Source organism: Gavialis gangeticus, unplaced genomic scaffold (genome assembly GCF_001723915.1).
Source record: "Gavialis gangeticus isolate Ggan-Ray unplaced genomic scaffold, GavGan_comp1, whole genome shotgun sequence".
In the NCBI taxonomy this organism is placed as follows: domain Eukaryota; kingdom Metazoa; phylum Chordata; order Crocodylia; family Gavialidae; genus Gavialis; species Gavialis gangeticus.
In genome coordinates, this window is record NW_017729034.1 from 69,965,754 (window position 1) to 69,975,187 (window position 9,434).

The window sequence follows — 9,434 nt, forward strand, 5'->3', positions numbered from 1 at the left end:
CAACGAGAATCTTCCTGCTTATCTGTTGACTCCCTTTGTGTCATGCACATGCTCTCTCTCTTTCTCTCTCCTTTCCTCCTTCCTTCCTCCCCACTGTTTCCATGGAAACTACAAAAATTCCCCAGGCCTTGCCCTAAATATTATCCATATTTCTCACATGATGTTGCACTTGTGCAGATTCTGGACGGACTGATATTTGCTGGGATCCAGCCCGCATTTGTACTCTCCCCTTCTACTTTCATTTTGGTTTTCCCCTATCACAATAGAAGTGGGGTGGGGGGGGAGTAGGGAGACCAGGGTTGCTGTGGAAACAGACATTTGTGATCATCTATTTACAGCTGCTTTCACCAATGTGCTTCCTATCAAGAAGTCTGTGTGGAGCCTAAATAATGAGATGTTTTGAATGAAAGGTATGTAGGTATATAAATAGTCTATTTATTTCCCATGGCACCTAGAAGAATCATATACAGAACAGGAGTGGTGTTTGCAAGGAGTGAAGGACACTGCATTTAGCATGTTCTTGATTTGTTATAAAGTCTTCCTTTTTTTTTTAAATGAAGATATCTGAACCTATCTAAAGTAAGGTGAAGACTGCTCTGCCTGAACACTGTCACATCAGCCTAACTCTCCAGACTCCAGAGCATTGCTTAGCATTTGTGAGATGCTCTACTAGAGGATTTGCTTCAACAAGTAAATGTTAACTTGAGTACAAGTCCTTGTTAACTGTACTGCAGCTGTTTTGATCAGTGTCTTCTGCTTGGCATTGTCTGTGTGTAATTGTCTTGCATTTGCAAGAGCTGCACATCTGTAAGCCCAGAGATGCAACTCTAAGAACAACAATGAAATTAATGCAAGCACTTATTCCAGGAGGCTGTAACCTTAATCTAGAGCAGCGGTTTTTGAACTGTTCCATTGGGGTCTGTGATGGGTCATGGGGGTAAGGAGCTGGGAGGTGATGCACTGCTATTGCTGGGTCAGGTTGTGTTGGCCAACCTGGCCAACAGAGCTGGGGTAGGGGTTTTGCAGTAAGTGGTATGAAAGGGTTTGGTGACTTCAGGTAGTCTGAAAACTGGTAATCTAGATTCAGCATTGCTACTCTGAACTAGAAACTGGTTACAAAAGGGTGGGGGTATGAAAAGGGGAACAATAACCCATATACTTCTGAGAACTGTGATGCAACCACAGTGGCGCTTTTTCTAACACAGCATAATCTTAATCTGGATTGATAATGACTACTGTTGCCAAAAAAAAAAAATGTGGTTTGCTTGCCTAGGGAAGCTTCTGCACTGTGACCTGACAACACAATAGCAGCTCTGCCTGACACCCCCCTATAGAGATGTCCTCCATGGTGTCCTCACTAAGTGTGAGTGAGTTCTGCTTTTACAAATAAAGACCCCTAATGCAAAAGCAATCTGTGAACAGTGTCCATGTAAGAGGTAATGTAGAGGAGCTCATGCGTTGTATATTTGCTCCCTTTGTCACTGTGTAGTAACTTCATCTTAGAGAAAGGGTTAACTCTCTTCTTTCTGACCCCATAGGAAGGGACTAGAAGTGAATTTGGCTTCAGATGTCTCTGATTCCTCTCTTTTTGAAATGGTTTGATGTAAGATCTGAAACTTGTACTGTATCTTTCTCTAAACAGAGGTGTGTGGTGTGTCCTCTTACTGCTTAATCGCACTTTTAGCCATTTGAAACCAGGGAACAAAGAGGCTCTAGGTGCAATGCTCTGTGTAGGGAGGCATGTGTTTCCTTGTATTTAAGGATGTAATCTTGGCAGTACTGAACAGATGAGAACAGGTTGAAATTTGACTGTTGGCTTGAGGAAGATCATATTGCAAAGCGTGCAAGGACTTGCACAGGGAGAAAATGTTCTGATTGTCTAGTGGATGTCCCAACTAGCTCTCTGCCAATGTACGGAGTAATTAAAACAGTTTGTAATAGGCAGGTCTGTTCCTTTAAGAGGAAACGGCCCAGTTGAGAGCGCTCAGCTGCTGGGTTCTTGGATAGTTGAGAGGGTGGCTGCGATGGTGGTTCTCAACTGGTGTGTCTTTGGGATCCTTTGAAGGGTAAGAGAGAAGCTCAGAAGATAAACTCAGGCTTGTCCTTGTCTGGTGTTTCTCTTGCCCCTATTGCCTGGTTGTTCTGCAAGGGGGTAGTCACTGCTATACATACACTTGTTTTTGAAATGGGGTGCCACTCAGTTCACAAAAGTGATGAAAGGGTGCTTTGAGTCTAAAAAGGTTGAGAACCATTGTGTTAGGAACTTCAGTAAGTTCCCAGACAGGTAAGCATGAGAGGAGGAAGTAAGGTGTGAATATAACTGCCTGCTCCCCTTTGTAGCAACTTATGTTGGAAGCTCCCCTTGTAGGCAATTTTATGTTGGAAGCCAGAGCCAAAGAGCTCCTCTGCAAGTGCCTGGGACCAGGCAGAAGTATTTTTTGTCATCTTTGTTACCTAAAGACAGAGTTACCAGAGGACTGGCTGAGGAAGTAAAAGCATACCTGTAGAAGCCAGCAGGCTAGGTAACCTCCTTACAATGTTGATTGGCATTTTAATGATGATGCTCTCCATCCAGGTGTCTTCAAGTGCTATTAAGTCATGTAGTTTAGAATGGAAGAAACAGGCCTGGAGAGGTTTTGTGACTTGCCTAACCTCCCAGAACAGGTCTGAGACCGAACCACTAGCCATCTCATAGCTGTACCATCCTATCTAATAAGGAGTTCATTCCTTGTCTGTTGAGCTGCTTTTGGAATTGTAGCAGCAAGGTATTTCTGAATGAGCATGTCTAGCTGGGACTGCCCTTCCCCTCTCTGATGAGATGTGCAAAGGGCAGGATTTAAGAGACGGGACAGATTTCTGCTGAAAGGAAACAAATGTTGGGGTTGGGCATGTCTGGCCTTTAATCTTTGACCTGAACTGTTGGATCTTCCCTTCCCTGCCTATTGATGTAAAGACAGAGATGGTCAAATTACTTCCTGGATGTACTTTCCCCTGAGAGATGAGGGCTTAATTGCCTTTCAATCAGATGGGAAAGAGCCTTCCCTACTGAGGCTCTGGGGAGGAGGTGAGCATGCTTAGTACACCCCAGAGTGCCTTCAGGCAAGCTCTGACCTTCATTACTTGGCCCATCCTATTGCCATAAAAGGCTTCTGGTAGGTCCCTCTTGTGGTAAAGCACATCTAGGGGCTACAGTGTGAGCTCTCCAAGCTGGGACAACTGTAAAAGTTTTTGGGGTGCTGGGCCCACTGAGGCAGTTTCCCATGGGAACCATGTTATAAATGGGGGCTTGATTCCTTTATGATGCTCGATATAGCTGTGTCCATCTGGTAAGTCTGGTGTGGAAGAGAAGGGTGTGGGGGGGGCAGATCAAGGCCCCCCAGAGTGAGGGAGGGGCTGGGGCAAATTGCTAGTCAGGCAGCTCCTGCTGCTCATCCAGGAGGGCATGGGGGCAGGGTGTGTCCCACATCTGTGTGGGGCAGAGTGGACAGGGCCAGGGCTGCACTGGCAGCAGGGGCTATGTCCTCCTACCACTTGCCCAGCCAGGGTGGGATGGGATGTGGGACAGGGCCACTGCACTGCATCCAGACAACTGGCTCACAGCAGTAGGAGCAACCCTCCACCAAGCTGTGGCTCTATCTCTTGCCCATCCTGCCTTGGTCCATGGGGGGGCATGTACCGCCAGATCGGGACAGATGATAGGGCAGTTTGGCTGCTGGAACGGAGGCTATGAGCCCTGCTCCCAAAGGCCCTGCCACCCACCTGGAGTGCAGCCTGGTGCATCCCTGGCCCTGACCCTGGCCCATCTCCCCCCCCTGCCCCACGCCCTGCCACTGCTCGCCCAGCTGGAGCAGGGCGGGCACAGAATGAAGCAATGGCTCATTTGTGGGGGGATGGCTCCTACCACTGCACACAACGTGTCTGGAGGCAGCTCAGCAGCCCCATCCTGTCCTGGCTGGGTGAGTGGCAGGAGGGCATAGTACCCACTCCCGGTGCAGCCCTGCCTGCTTCACCCTGCGCAGATATGGGGACCTCCCCCCAGTGCCCTCCCAGACAAGTGGCAGGAGTTGCCAGATGAGCAACTTGCCCCAGCCCCTCCCTTACCACGGGGGGAACCTTTATCTGCCCCTTGATATCCCTTCCCTTTCCCCCTCCCCTTCCACCACACCAGACTTACAAGCTGGATGCAGCTGTATCCAGCCTGGTAAAGTCAAAACCCAGATGGAAACAGGGTGTCAGTTTATAAATGTCTTAAGTGCCATTCGTTGTAACTTAGTCATACGTTTAGGACTGCCTGTACTCCATGCATGCATGTGTCCCCTACCAGCCTAGGATGACTAATGTGTCCTTCCACTTCCAGAGTCCTTATTGCTTGAGGTAGAGGAGTATTCCCTTAACTTAATAGTGCTACTGATAGCTAGTCTCTAAGGTGCATCTCTACCCTGCTTTCTGGAAATACTGCTGTCTTGCTTCTCATTACCATGAGCAGTCCATCAGATGACTGCCTAAATACATGCTGCGGCCACAGCATTGTGATAGGCCATAGCTCTGTCCTGCACCAGGCCACAATCTCTTGGGGGGAGAGGGGGACAGATTAACTAACACCTGGAATTTCCTGAAGTTGGGAATAAAGGAGCAGTTCAGTTCACTGGGATTGTGCTGCTTGGCTGAACCTACCATAATCACTGTCAGATGGCTCTTGGGAGCAGCAAGTTGGACACCTACATCAGCCTATCCAGAAACCCAAATGGCAGCTGGTTTTGCCAACTTGGAATCTCATGTGCAGTTTGGGCCCTGTAGATTTAAGCTCTGTGGTGTGCTCTAAGTCCAGTGGTATTGGGCATTGTGGCATCTAAAGATGCCCGTAAGGGCTTTGGAAAATCCCACTTGGTGCCTAAATTTTATTTTAATAGGGGGTTGGCAAGTAAGTGTTTAGTTGGCTTTTCAGAAATGCCTGTCTGATTTCCAATGGATGCCTGAATGTCTTTAAAAAACATGATCCCTGTAAACCTAAATGGACTATGGATCAAGTTCTAGCTGAATAATTTTGCTGGAAAGCTCAAATGCCTTTGGACTGGCCTGGCTTCAGATTCTGAGAGCTACAAATACAAGCTATTTTACATTTGGCTGCTTTGAGGAACAAAGATTTCGAGGTTTACAGTTGCCTGATCCAAAGCCTGCTGAAGCCAGTGGAAGTGTCCTTGAATAAACTTCCCTCTCTCCTCCTGGATTGACTGTTTTGTTTGGGGGTTGTTTTTTTTTGGGGGGGGGGAAGGGGTTGGGGTGTGTGTGTGTGATTGGTGTTCTCCCCAGTGATCTCTGAGGAAAGGATTTCTTAGGGTGATATCTTATTTGGGCCAGCTGTATAGTGGGGATAAAGTTAGACAACCTTTCAAATGCAAGACATTCTTCATTAGGTCTGACCAGAACAAGCCAGGTGTAGCATAGTTAAGGGGAGGGTCTTTTTTAATCTTTGGAATCTCAAAACTCCTTTCATAACTTCACAGGGTTGAATTCCATCAGCTCCAGAAATATTAAGGTTTTTTTTTTTTAAGGCTTCTCAAAATAAGTGTTTGGGGGTTGTGGTTGTTTTTTAGATGTAAAAATCCATTCCAAGTTCAAGATATGGCAAAATAGGGTGTCTTTACATGGGGGGGAGGGACTTTAATTGGTGAAGCTCAGAGCTCCCGCATCATGTGTATTCAGCATCCTGCACTTCAAAATGGTGGTGCTTTAACTAAAGCTCATTGAAAGAGCTTTAGTTAAAGCACCTCCCACTGCTATTTTGAAGTGCAGGGATGCTGAATACATGTGATATTATGATGTATAGGCCGCTGGAGTGTGCCAATTAGCAAGCTCCAGCGGATTCTATTTAATTGGCACAAGTCGGAGCAGATGTCCAGCCCATGTTAGGTGCCCATAATATCTAGATGTTCCTATCTCTGACACTTTTTGGAAGTGAGTATGGTAAAGAAGTTGTAAACCCTGTTGGATTAAAGCCTGGTATTTGAAGGCCTGGCTCTTGTGGGTATGGCTCAATTTGATCAGTTGACCCATGTATATATTTTCTTCTAGCTCTTAAAAGTTGAGCTTCCTTCTGTAACTGCTCAGTGTTGCCCATCAGTAGCAGAACTTTCTTATCTTTATGCACAAGGCATTTTGAAGGACAATTTTTTTTTCTTCAGTTTGGTAAGATTTATTTATTGTGTTTTCTTGCCTCTTTCAATAAGGAATTGGTTTAAAGCTTTTTATTGTTCCACATGTATCTGCGATACTGTGGTGTATTGTATTTTGTGTATTCTGTTCTAAGTGAGCATACTATAGCTAGCATCTTCAAAAGCTACTACTTCAATAATTTTCATACAACAAAAAAATTAAAGTACTTCATCAGGTGAGCTGTCTTGTGATATTGAATAGTCTGTCTTAAATTAGCAGTATCTAATATTTTTAATGAAAAGTCTGGCTGAAGGACTAGTTCATGTTCTTTTGCAACTGGTATTCAGTTAGGCGTATAGTTAGTTTAATACATTGAATTTTCTCCCCTCTCTCTCTTTCCCATAACTTCACTTTTTTTTTCTTTCTCCCTTTTAAAGCACGGGTATCAAACTCATCTGGGCCCCCAGGCTGGATGAATGACCTAGGGCCATCCCTGAGGGCTGGACTGGATCATGCACCTCTTTCCTCCCCCCCCTGCAATTGCTTGCTGGATTCAACCCATGTGGTACCTGCCCCAGCTGGGTGCTGTATGCAACAGAAGTCCTGAAATGGCTGAGGCAAGCACCTTGTGTCTTGGATCAGCTGGAATGGGTGTTGTGGGCAGCGTGCATCCCAGCCGCTGCATGTGAGGCCAGTCCAGCGTGTACTGCGTGGCATGCGAGTCAACTCTTGAGACTGAGAGACAGCGCCAGGAGCTGGATGATGAGGTTTTGTAAGCCATATCTGGACCCTGGGGCTATATCTCTGACACCCCTGTATTTAAACTCTGCTTTAAAAAAAGAGAAAAAAAAAAAAAGCAAACAACATATTTGCCCTTGTAACTGGGAGATGGGTACTCAGCCTGAGCACTGCCACCAGTGAGTCTTTAGTATGTAGCACTTCTTATCAGTAGACTGCAAAGTGCTCTACAAGGGAGGTTATTATCTTTACAGATAGGAAAATGAAGGCAGAGAGGAAGTACTTGGTTGGCCTGGAACAGCTGAACAGAACTCAAGTCTTCTGAATCATAGTTAAGTGCACTATCGTTCAGGCAACCCTGCTGCTGACTTTTCTATCCAGACTGCTTGTGGCTTAGTAGGAAACAGTTTTCTAACTATTGCAGGCTTATAATGGGAATGGGACTTCTGAACTAGTGGTACCAGCAGCGATAATGCTTTCTTAAGTCATTGGCTTTGGGCCTTTCTTTATTGTCAGTTTGAGATACAGGCCCCGGTATCCCCAAACAAGTTGTGGGTCTTAAATCAGTATAAGTGATCGGAAACAAGTTCAGATCTGTAACACAACAGAAATTCAGTGCATGTAACCCACTTTCAAAATGGTGAAAACCAGTTTAAGATAAACGTGAATGGATGTAGTATCAGACTTAACTGATTTAGGTTAAATTGAATGATTAGACTTCTGTCCCAGATCCCTTCCAGATTGAAGTTAACTCACAGTCCCCCAGCATCCCAGGATGCTTTGTATCCCCCTCCCCCCTTGTGGAGTAGACGGGCTAGCCCAAGCTGTTTGCTCCAGCCAAGCAGGGAGGCATGCTGTAGCACCCCTGTGGCTTCTGTCTTGGGCCACTGTAAGCATGTGGCTGCACTTTCCAAATTGGAAGTGAATGTTTGTTCACTGGCTTGTTGGTTAAGTCGACACAGCTTAGACTAATTTGCAAAGATTGAATCAACTTAGTCTCGGTTTTTTTGACTGTCTGTAAAGAAGACTCAAGATTTTGGGAACGTGTTCTTTATCTGTGTTTCTTTCATGGCTTGCTGAAAGCTATTCTAGGAAAAGCACCAAACCCAGGTATGGGTTGGCAAGCAAACGAAGGTCAAAAAAGGCAGCAGTGTGGTAAAAAGGGTAACTTGGAGAGTTGACAGATTAAGGTTTGACACCTAGCTCTGCTCTGCATTTGTAAGGAAGCTACATAAGTAACTGCCTCATCCTCAGTTTCTCCACATATAAAATATTGTAATATCTCAAAGGGGTTTTGTGAGACTTGGGTCATTTAAATTTTTTGCAAGTGGTTGGAGCCCCTCTAATGATAGGGAATGTGTAACTGGAAAACGTACAGCTAAAGTCCATACAACTATCTGACACTGCACACAAAGGACTTGATTTTGCAAACACTGTAAGTAAAGCTAGTCCTGCCACTTGCCCTTCTGAATGGAAACACTTGCCTAAAGAAAGCTCCATGTAGATGAACAAGACTGCCATTCAACAAATGCCCTGAAAGCACATAAGAAAAATAACTTGAAGGGGTCATCTGGGAAGGAATTGGGAACAACTAGTTAAGCTTCAAAATTAAACCATGTGAGAGTGTATCTTTGTGCAAATAGCCCCCAGAAGGAGTTGACTCTGGGAAGGATGGGTGTATTTTTAATTAATCGGGTGCTATGTGGGATTTAAAGAATACTGGGATCCGTATTGATCCTCTGTATAGGAGTGCATAGTACCAGGAGCTCTTGCTTTAAAATAAGATAGCTGTAATGGGTTGCTCCTTTAACTCCTTACAAGTCTGCACCTACCCCCTGTAAAATGTATCTCTAAGTTTCAGTACAGCCAAGAGTGTTCCTGAGCCCACAGGTTGGTCTTTTGCCAATCTCCGAGTAATACGTCCCTTCATCTTTCTTTCCCTCTCCCCCCTCTTAATTAAAAATAAAAAAAATACTGCTTTTAGGTAAGTGGTAGAAAATTCAATATCTACGTCTGTGCTGGGTTTTCACGCTAGGGGATAAAAATTACGCACAAATAAGTGATCAGAAACTAGTTCAAATCTGTAGCAGAAGTTCAGTGTGCCCAAACTTCATTCAAAATGGCCAAAACTGGTCTAAGATAAACCTGGATGAATGTAGTATCAGACTTAACTGATTTAAGTTAAATTGGTTTATTGAACTCCTGTCCCAGATCCCTTTTGTTACTTGTCCACTATGGGTGGTACTGAGAGTGACAGCAGTTCAGTGGCATAAGAATAAGCACTCTAAGCATGGAGTTTGCTAAGAAGTATTCAAGGACTTCTCGCTCCTAAGTGCATCTTTTCCTGTCAGTGGGAGGTCAACCATTTTTGAGTAAAAATACTTTTTTTTAAAAGTTTGCTGGAGGTTTTTCAGGTTTTACAACCTCAAGAACCAGGTATGGAGTGGATAGAGAATTAAGATTCATTGTCATCTTGCACTGATTGTTGTTTAGGATTCCATAGCTTGGTGCCATGTGATTTTTTTTTTTTTTTTTTTTTTTTT

The 9,434-nt window shown here is 44.8% G+C and overlaps 1 protein-coding gene across 1 annotated transcript in view; it reads left to right on the forward strand.

The window, feature by feature from the left end:
* The window catches only part of AGPAT4 (1-acylglycerol-3-phosphate O-acyltransferase 4), a 222,095-nt gene that overhangs the window by 1,037 nt on the left and 211,624 nt on the right, over positions 1–9,434 (forward strand). The gene's annotated exons all lie outside the window — the stretch shown is intronic.